At 44.2% G+C, this 11,066-nt stretch overlaps 1 long non-coding RNA gene across 1 annotated transcript; it reads left to right on the forward strand.

Annotated features, from left to right (window-relative positions):
• The first annotated feature begins 172 nt into the window (after positions 1-172).
• Positions 173-5,434, forward strand: LOC117803472. The gene is made up of 3 exons (XR_004627393.1): positions 173-523; positions 4,364-4,541; positions 5,377-5,434. It is a non-coding gene; the product is annotated as an uncharacterized LOC117803472 (long non-coding RNA).
• The last annotated feature ends 5,632 nt before the right edge of the window (positions 5,435-11,066 follow it).

The raw sequence follows: 11,066 nt of genomic DNA on the forward strand, positions 1-11,066 counted from the left end.
TCCATGTATCAGCCCCCTTGCGTAAATGCCTCTGTGGCCGTCTTCCTAAATTATCCCGGTCAGTTCTTACTTTTCGGATTGGGTTTGCAGAACAGTAGGGCGTCAATAATTTGTCCTTAGGAGGGCCACCGTAGCTTGCTCCTAGGCGCGTGCGCGGCTTGAGCGGGGAGTACGCGGAAGTGGTAGCGCCGCCGCGCCGGGGGATCGGCTGGGTTGGGTTGGGTTTATTTTCTCTGCGCGTCTGGGGCGCGGTAGGCCCATAGTGTCGCAGGTTGTTGCACTCGCCAAATGAGAGGATTTAGGGATGTTGGGGCCTTTACGTTTCCCTAGCTAATAAGTACTATTGTAGTCAGCTTTGGCGAGAGCGAGAAGGGAGCGCAGCCCGCGAGGAGGCCGCACCCACCCTTGCCCGCACCCAGCCTCGCCCGCGGCTCCCGCCGGCCAGCTGCTGGGGCCCGCCTCGCGGTTGTTTCTGTGGGAGCAAGACTGCACCGCAGACATTCGAGAGTGTACACATCCCCAGGTACGCCCTCGAGGCCAGCCCTGGAGCGGGGTCCAGGCGGTGAGGTCGTGACAGGCCTGCAGGTGGGGTCGGCCTGAAGGGGTAGAACTTGCTTCTACCTGCTGTAAACTCAACCGGAAGAGCCAACCCCACAAGGCCCCAAGGTCTCCAGTTTAAGCGTGTTCTAAGTGCGTCCCTCTCCCCTTTCTTCTGGATACCCCGCATACTACCAACGGTCGCCACCTCTGGGTCTCCCCTAGGATCTCTTCTATGAAAGAGGGTGCTTGGGAACCAAATGTTTCCAAGTCAAGGTGTGGAAAGGTTGGAATCTCGGTGTCAGAAGGCTTTAGGCTGGATATTTTTTCCTTTTCATTGTGTTGACTTATCCGTACGGCTAGAAGTACTTTGACGACTCATAAAATCTTTATTGCTGTTTCAGCAATTTTCAGTCCTATGCTTTCAACTTCTCCTTAGGCCAAGAAGGGCTTATGTTTTAAAAAGTTTCTGGCATGTTGAGAGTAAAGGGCTTTTTGACTGAACATTGAAGAAAGCAGGAAAGCAGTTCTGCATTAGTGAGGAGAAAATGTCCCCCTTGCTGCTGTAGACTGTGTTCTCCCAATTCCTATGTTGAAACCTAGTCCCTAATGTGAGGGTATTTGGAAGTGGGTGGGGCCTTTGGGAGGTGATTAGGCCATGAGGGTGAGGTCCTCATGAATAGGATTAGTGCCTTTATGAGAGACCCTAGAGAGCTCCCTTAGCCTTTCTGTATATGAGGACACAGCAAAAAGACTGCAGTCTGTGAACCAGGAACCAGGCTCTCATCAGACACTGAATCTGTTGCCACCTTGATCTTGACCTTCTCAGCTTCCAGAACTTAGAAAAATAAGTTTCTAGCTTATGGTATTTTTCTGTAGCCCCTGGAACCCAGTAAGACCTTAATATTTTCTAGGAAGGGGTTAGCCTGAGGTGGCAAAAGGAATGACTAAAGAGGGGCGCCTGGGTGGCACAGCGGTTAAGCGTCTGCCTTCGGCTCAGGGCGTGATCCCGGCGTTATGGGATTGAGCCCCACATCAGGCTCTTCCGCTATGAGCCTGCTTCTTCCCTCTCCCACTCCCCCTGCTTGTGTTCCCTCTCTCGCTGGCTGTTTCTATCTCTGTCAAATAAATAAATAAAAATCTTAAAAAAAAAAAAAAAAGGAATGACTGAAGAACCGGAAGCATTAATTCAGGCCCCTCCCCCAGTTATCTCGGACCACAGACAAGCACTTAAGCACTTGGGCAGGATCTTTTAAAAATCTCATTACAGGTGAGGCCTTGGTGGGGGAATAAGGAGGTGGAGCTGGCTTAACCAGACTTTACTGAAAACAGAAAACCAGTGGAACAAAGATTACAAACAGGAGTGTGGACTGTAGCAAAACAGAACAGAAAGGGAGAGAAGAGGAGTGTCAGAAGAATGTGTGAATGATTAGTCCCCGTTGCCTAGCCCTCCGGAACTCTGGGTTCCTGACCTTTTTGTGAAGCCTGTTTCTCTAGCCCATGACTCTGTGAGCCCTTCCATTCTTCCAAGAAAAATCCTTTTCCGCAAGTCAGCCAGAGTCCGTTTCTGTTTCATGAAGAACCGTTTACCGTGTTACAGGCTTATCATGGGGCGTCCAAAGCCACATTCATTATCTTTCCCATCAGACCTTTATGCAATTAAGTAAAGGACATCATCTCAGTAATTACCTTAGCTAGAAACGTGGCTTCACTCCTTGGGCTTGGGAATCAGATAGAATCCCAGAATAGCCATTTATTTAGCTGTGTGATTCTGGGGGAAATTATATAAATTCTCTGAAACTTGTTTTGCCCTTGTATATGCAAATTTGGTACACAGACACCTACTTTGCTTGCCTGTTAGGAAGATAGCAGCAGAGTCAGGGCCCACTGTAGGCACTCAATAAATTTAATTATTACTGATTGTTGTTGATAGCCTCTCAAAACAGTCTCCTTACTAGTCCCTCTGCCTTAGTTTAGACCTTAAGTATCCCCTGATCTGGACTATTACAGTAACCTTTGAACTGGTTTCTCTTTTAAAATTCATCGCCCAACTACCATCATCGTTACCTTTCTAAAGAAGACCTCTTTGATGGCTGACTAATGCCTTTAAGTTGAAGTCCAGACTCTCAAACATGGCATTTCAAGATCCTTAGCAGTCTAGCCTCAAACCACTGTTCCAGAATGCTCTCACTTAACATTAATTTAATAAACATAGAAGTGCCTCCTAGAGGCCAGACACTAATAGAGCTTACATTTTAATGGGGGGGGGAACTATCAATAAAAACAAGATAATCACAAATCTTGACTGAGATTTCAATGAGGCAAGGGAAATTTCTGTCATCTCTTTTGTGGTTCTGCCTTTCCCACCATGAAAAAAGAGAATGTTTCAGGAAACCATTAGTTCTTTACTCTGAGTCCCAGAATGAGACACATGGCTTGGCAGATCCAAGCCTGCTTTACAATCGAGCTAAACTGGGCTGAATTCAGCCAAGGTTAGCAAAGCCTCCTAGCTCAGTCACAGCCAGCCTCCAGGCTTGTGTGGGGGGCATAAATATTTATTGTGACTGCGAGTTTGGGTTCTTTTGTTATTTTAGCAAAACTGGAATAATACAGGGAACCAAAAGCCCTTGCTTGTGGACTGAATGTGTGGGTAAGGAAAAGGAAGAAATCAAGGCTCTTGTTCTCAGCAACAGAATGGTGAAAGGCATGAATTATCAAGGTAGAGGAGATCCGTGGGGGAAGGAATTTGGGTAGAAGGATCAAGTTCAGTTTTGGACATCTGTAATCTGCGTAGGCTAACTGCTGCTGGACAGATAACTTTAAAATAGGAATGGCTGAACACAGTCGATTTTTCTTGTTCACAAAAGAGTTCAATGTGGGTATTCAGTGGATAATATTTTATACATTTATTCATGAATGTAAGCCCTTTCTACCTTTTGATCTGCCAGGCTCTATGGCTTCATCTAGTTGCGTGGGAAGCTGGGAAATGCTTAGCTGGGTGCTCAAGGTGAAGAGGATTTGGGGAACAACCAGCCAGTCTCTCCAACTGTACCTTATTCTGGGATGTCCTTTAGATATCTGGGAGATAAAGAGTTCCTGTAAGAGCCTGGCTCTCAGGTTTGATGTTGAGATACACTTTTGGAAATCAAAGACATACGGATGGTATTTAAAAATCACATGTAAAGAGAATAGAATGAAGTTTAGGACAGAGGTCTCTATTATTGGGCTTTTCAACATTTGGGGGTTTCAACAAAGGAGGAAGAGCTGACAATAGATCTGACAGCTTTCTCTTCCACCTTTGTTCATGTTCCTTATGCACCACAACTGCTCTCATTTCACTCTCTTCCAGATTTTCCCTAATACCATCCCCTGCCCTTGGCAGATGACCACTGGCTCCTTCTTTCCATATCCCTAAAAATCCCAAACAACAATTTAGCCAGACTCATTCCTTTTTTTGTTTTTTTTAAGATTTTATTTATTTATTTAACAGAGAGACAGCCAGCGAGAGAGGGAACACAAGCAGGGGAGTGGGAAAGGAAGAAGCAGCCTCCCAGCGGAGGAGCCTGATGTGGGGCTCGATCCCAGAACCCCGGGATCACGCCCTGAGCCGAAGGCAGACGCTTAACGACTGAGCTACCCAGGCGCCCCTAGCCAGACTCATTCCTGGCTTTAATGAACATGGTCAGAAATGTTTGGCTGTTCATCAATGGTAGCTCACCAGGACTGTTCAGCTACACTGCATTTCTTAAATTCTTGTATAATTGTGGCTATGTGAGTGAGTTTTCCCTAATGGAATGTAAACAAAAGTGAGGTGTGTTCTTTCCAGACCTGACCTGTACAACTGCCTGCAGTTGCCTTTCCCTCTGCTCTCAAACTGGAGTGGTGATGACTAGAATAACCTTGGGCAGCAGAGCTACTGTCGGCCTGGGTCCCTGCATGACTACATGGAAGAGAGCTGCTTGCCAACCTGGACTAGCTTCTGCAGAATGTCACATGAGTGAGAAGTAAGGGTTTACTTTGCTTGAGCCATTCCATTTGGTGTTCTATTTATTATAGCAGTGTAGACTATTCTAAATACATAGAAACTAGAACCAGGAGGGGTGCCTGAGTGGCTCAGCTGGTTAAGGATCCGACTCTTGGTTTTGGCTCAGGTCATGATTTCAGTGTCCTGAGATCAAGCCCCATGTCAGCTCCACCCCCCCCCGCTCATGTGCGCTCCCTCTTTAAAAAAAATTTAGAACCAGGAATGGAGGGCTGCCATAATAAAAACCCAAACTATGTAGCATTGATTTAGCAGTTGGGCAACATATAGTAAGGCAGATCCCTGCCATGTGGGGGAAATATAGTTGGTAAAACACTGCCTGAGAGAACCAGGAAGGCAAATATAGATTCCTTGTGAACCTATAATTATGGGAGAAGAAGTTGGAAAGAACCAGAATTTTAGGGTGAGTTGGCAGCTGCTTGCTGCTTTTAGCAAGGTACAGGTCCAAACACTTTGGAGCTAGATGCTTTTGAGGATTCAGGATTTTTCTAAATTTAGGAAGTTAAGAGGGCATCTACTGTATAGTACAAAATGCCCCAGCAGCACCCCAAAATCAAACACATTCCTATTTCTGCAGTGAGATGTATGATTATTTTCACACTAAGAAGGATACATAAATAGCTCACATCAATTTAGGTCAAGTTTCACCATCTCAGAGTTACAGGAATGAGCTACAGAAAAACTTTCATTTCCCAGAGCTTTTTGGGTTTCAGATTTATGGATAAGGGATTGCAGACCTGAATTATAAGAGATGAATCCAGACAAGAGCTAACTCATTTTCTTTTCTTTTTTTTAAGATTTTTATTTATTTATTGATGAGAGACAGAAAGGCAGAGGGAGAAGCAGACTCCCCACTGAGCAGGGAACCCGATACAGGGCTCCAACCCGGGACTCTGGGATCATGACCTGAGCCGAAGGCAGATGCTTCACCGACTGAGCCACCCAGGTGCCCAGGTTTGTACATTTTAAATATTGAAATTAATTATCAACTTTTCTTCCAGAAAGAGTTCATGAATTTACACTTTTAGTCACGACAGCATATAAGAATGAGCATGTCTCACGCTCAACCAGACAAAGGTGGGGCTGTGGTGCCAGACAGCTCCCGAGGGAACCTGGGGTGGTCACAGCCTCTGTGGTTCCAAGCTGCCACCCTGCCTTTCAGTCTCATGGGAGCAACACGGCATCCCCTCATCTTGGCTCTCATTTCTTTAGCTTTGTATACACCTGAGAATTATTATCCATCTACCTCTTTATTTGAATTTGTTTTGTCTACTTCTAAAAGCTTGATGTAAATTGAGGATATCAGCAGTTTGCTTTCCTGTGTGACAAATATCTTTTTCCCAGTTTGTCAATGATTTTTAGACTGTATTGATTGATCAAAGCGAAGTTTCATAAATTTATACTTTTGTGTGGTTAAATTTATCAAACTTCTGCCATTATAGCTTCTTGGTTTGGTGTCCTTCTTGGAAAAGCCTTTTCTACTCCAGGATCTAATGTAAATTATTCATGCTTTATTCACAAATTATATGGGCATATTTTTAAAATTTAATTTAAAATTTTTTTAGAGAGAGAGCAAGTGTGTATGTGAGGGGGGCAGGCAGAAGAAGGGAGAGAGAATCTTAAGCGGACTCTGTGCTGAGGGAGGAGCCTGACATGGGCCTTGATCTCATGACCTGGAGATCATGCTTGACCTGAGCTGAAATCAAGAGATCGTTAACTGATGGAGACACCCAAGGGTCCCTATTTGGATGATTTTATTCAAAATCTCTGATACACCTGTAATTAATGTTGGTATAAACTATAAACCCAGCCTTATTTTTTCTAACAGTTCTTCGTTTTCCTCTACACTATTTTATTTACCCCACTGACTGGATGACCTGTAAATCCCCTAATCAGAAATGACACCTTTATCATGAACTAAAATGGGCGCATATTTAGATGTATTTCTGGATTCTCTCCTTTGTGCCACTGAGGTCTTTTTCTTATCCAGTAGTAAACAGTTTTAATCATGGCAGCACTATCTGGGTTTTCTGAAAAGTTACCTTTTTCATTGGTGTGCTCCGCATGGTCTGTAGAATTGGGGATGAGGAATCAGCTGGCAAGACTGGTGGTGCCAGGGCCAAGGAATTAGCTAGTGTGGCCAGGACAGCTAGGGCTGAGGACTTGACCTTTTGTGGTTGGCGTGTTTGGTGGGACCAGGGCCAGTGGCTCAGCCAACGTGGCTGGGGCTGCCAGGGCCACGGCCAAAAGGAGACTGTGTGAGCGGTCAGGAGATGGATTACCGCTGGGGAATTGGCTGAAAAAGTAAACATATTGAGAATAATGGAGTCCAGGTTTCTCACCCTGTGGTGTTGGTGTGGAGTTGGAAAGGTTTGCGAACTCGTGGTTTTCAATATGTGCACAGAGACTGACATGGACACAGATTATAGGCAGTGTGTGCGTGTATTCACATATTTTTAGCTCTGTCTCCCGTGAGAGTGTAGAACAACGATAGCCCAGTAGCAATGGGCATAACCAGTGCCCAGATCTTGGTTTCTAAATCCTGGTTCCCACTAAAGGGAACTGGGGATCTTTGGATAAATGGCTGATTCCAGATATGGAACAAACAAGGGCAATGTGAACTTCAAAGATATTTTTGTGCCAGAAAGTAAAAACTGTTCAAAGAATAATAAAGGGTATGTCATAAGGATGTAATAATCAGCCTAAGGGAGCTTACACCGGCTAAATCTGGAAAAATTCGAGCATCAGACTAGTAATAATAGTAACACATACAATCCTCTCAATAAAGTAGAAACCCGTGAGTCCATACTGCTATAAATAAATCCATGAATAAATAAATAACTGGGGGAGAAGAGAAGACTCGACTGCACAGTGAGATGCTAACTAGGATGTGTAGAGGGAAGGAGAGAATTGGAAGCATCTTGCAGTCATTATAGTAATAATGGATTCAGGTAAGTTTCATTAATGGATGCCACAACTGCGGGTGAATGTTTGATGAGGAACAGAAGATTTACATCATTTCATAGTGGTCTCCACTCAGACTGTGTGTTAATTATTTATGAATTCATGCTAAATACTTCTCAGTTGATTTTACCATAGAGAATGCTGACAGACACTATCTTATGAATGTTAGACCCCCATCAGTATTGGGACGAATGGACGTCGTGGACTTCCTGATTGGCTGCTGTTAGAAGAACATGGCATCACTTTTGGGGTATTGCTGCCAAGAGTATATAATTTGCATGTAGTTACGGGGAAATAGCAGATAAATCCGCACTGAGGGCCTGTCCCAGTCATCTTGGGCTGCCATAACAAAATACCATAGACTTAGTGGCTTAAGTGACAGATACTTATGTCTCACAGTTCTGGAGGCTGAGATCAGAATCCCAGCCCGGTCAGGTTGTAGTGAAGACTCTCCTCCTGGCTTGCAGATGGCCACCTGTTCACTGTGTCCTCCCATGGCAGAGAGACTGAGAGACAGAGACAGAGAGACAAAGACAGAGAGAGAGAGAGAATAATTTCTTCCTCTTGTTATAAGGACACTAATCCCATCATGAGGTCCCAATACTCATGATGTCATCTAAACCTCACTAGAGAGGGCCTCCCAAAGGCCGCATCTCCCCATGGTGGATGGCTGACGATGGGTCACGTGGCTGGACCCTGAGGATGGGCTGCAGGAGCCCAGAGTGACACCCCGCTGGCAGCCAACAAGAAAACAGGGACCTCAGCCCTACAATAGAAAGGAACTGATTTCTGCCACAACCTAGATGAACTCGAAGAGGACCCCAAGCTCCAGATGGGGCTGTAGCCTCATCAACATCTTGGTTCAGCCTCACGAGAAAATACATTTCTGTTGTGTTCACGACCCCTACGCTGGGATACTCTGTTATGGCCGGCCAAGCAGATGAACACTGTGGGGTACGCAGTGGGGAGCCGACTAGCCTTATCTAAATAGTTAAAGTGCAAAGTGTGAGAATCTAGTTTTCAGTGGCCGTGTAGATAATGGCCCAGCTTCAGAATGAAGGAGGGACTGGGTGGAGTAAAATTTTGTTGTTGTTTTTCTTTTTTACATATCCAAAGAAGGAGTCAGTCTCTCCAAAGAGCTCAGTTTTCTGAAAAGCTGAAGGCCTGTAAGCACTTAATATTCTTTAAAAAATTATTTTGAACAGGCAACCATTTTTACATTCTTTGTTTTCTTTTTCTTTTTAAACGTTCATAAACAGAATCAATGCACATTGTAAAAATCAAATGGGGGGAGGGGAGAGAGAGATCCAGAAAGGATGATCATGAAAATGCTGATTCATGTTTTTTCTGTACAAAGGCTGTCTCCTGCCTCAACTCGTCCTGTTCCCAGATAATGATTTTAATAATTTCTTCCCCCCACCCCCGTGGTGGTGTCTCTATGTTTTCCAACAACACCCTTAGACCATTTTTTAAAGAAGATTTTATTTATTTATTTATTTAACAGAGGGAGAGAGAGCACAAACAGTGGGAGCAGGAGAGGGAGAAGCAGGCTCCTTGCTGAGCAGGGAACCTGATGCAGGGCTCGATCCCAGCACCCTGGGATCACAACCTGAGCCGAAAGCAGAGCTGAAAGCACACGTTTAACTGACTAAGCCACCCAGGCGCCCCCCCCTTACACAATTTTTAAAATGTATCCACTTTATGCCTTGCTGGTCTATGATGGGAGAGGAGTTCGTTCACCTCCATCAATTCTGACTTCCCCACCCTTCAAAATGGTTCTAGCCCCAGTCTCATTCCTCTACTATGATAGGGCATCTTTAAGCAAAACATTTAAATCTCAACTTCTTTTTTTTTTAAAGATTTTATTTATTTATTTTAGAGCTAGAGAGAGTGAGAGTGAGCTGGGGGAGGAGCAGAGGGAGAGGGACAAGCAGACCCTGTGCTCAGCGTGGAGCCTCACACCGGGCTTGATCTCACCGCCCTGAGATCATGACCTGAGCTGAATGCCCGACTGAGCCACCCAGGTGCCCCTAAATCTCCACTTCTTATGATGCCAGTCCTAGATTACTTATTGACTTAAAAACAAGCAAACAAAAACCCCACAAAAATAGTAAAATATAAAAACAAATTAATGGTTTATAGACCCTGAGAAAATTTTCAGCAAAGTACAAAAATTTAAAGCATTCCTTTTTTAATTTTGTAATTCTTTACTGTGGAATAGCTCAGAATGTCACTTCTGTTTTATTTTTTATTTTTATTTTTTTTTAAGATTTTATTTATTTATTTGACAGAGAGAGACACAGTGAGAGAGGGAACACAAGCAGAGGGAGTGGGAGAGGGAGAAGCAGGCTTCCCGCTGAGCAGGGAGCCCGATGTGGGGCTCAATCCCAGGACCCTGGGATCACCCCCTGGGCTGAAGGCAGACGCTTAATGACTGAGCCACCCAGGTGCCCCATCACTTCTGTTTTAAATAACAAATTTGATAACTGAGCAAGAAAACAATTTGAATTCTAAAATTCTTGCCTTAATAAAAATCCTTACACAGTGAAAAAAAATCACATCTTTTCTTATTCTACAAACGAGATAGTATTTAATTTTCCACTGTGAACAGTAAATCTTGATACTTCTATTACCTTCTGCCCTCTTAACCCCATATCCATTCCCCTACTTTTGACAGCTATAGATATGCTTTGACCAGATCCAGATTAGTAACATTCATACTTTGTTTTGAAACTATGGTTAATTTCCCCATAATTTATCTATAGTTCAATTCTACAAGTTGGAAGTCTAGTGTTCATATGATTATGTGGTGTAAATACTGTTTATGACAGAACCAAATATTGTGCTGGGTTTCTTTTTTTTTTAAATGATTTTTTATTATATTATGTAAGTCACCGTACAGTACATCCCCGGATTCCGATGTAAAGTTCGATGCTTCATTAGTTGCGTATAACACCCAGTGCACCATGCAATACGTGCCCTCCCCACTACCCATCACCAGTCTATCCCAATCCCCCACCCCCCTCCCCTCTGAGGCCCTCAGTTTGTTTCTCAGAGTCCATAGTCTCTCATGTTTCATTCCCCCCTCTGATTACCCCCCCTTTCTCTATCCCTTTCTTCCCCTACCGATCATCCTAGTTCTTATCTTCCTTAGATGAGAGAAATCATATGATAATTGTCCTTCTCTGCCTGACTTATTTCACTTAGCATTATCTCCTCCAGTGCCGTCCATGTTGCAGCAAATGTTGAGAATTTGTTCTTTCTGATAGCTGAGTAATATTCCATTGTATATATGGACCACAGCTTCTTAATCCAGTCATCTGTTGAAGGGCATCTCGGCTCCTNAAGGGCATCTCGGCTCCTTCCACGATTTAGCTATTGTGGACAGTGCTGCTATGAACATTGGGGTGCATATGGCCCTTCTCTTAACTACGTCTGTGTCTTTGGGGTAAACACAGTAGTGCAATGGCTGGATCATAGGGTAGCTCAATTTTTAACTTTTTAAGGGACCTCCACACTGTTT

The sequence above is a fragment of the Ailuropoda melanoleuca genome, chromosome 8 (genome assembly GCF_002007445.2).
Source record: "Ailuropoda melanoleuca isolate Jingjing chromosome 8, ASM200744v2, whole genome shotgun sequence".
In the NCBI taxonomy this organism is placed as follows: domain Eukaryota; kingdom Metazoa; phylum Chordata; class Mammalia; order Carnivora; family Ursidae; genus Ailuropoda; species Ailuropoda melanoleuca.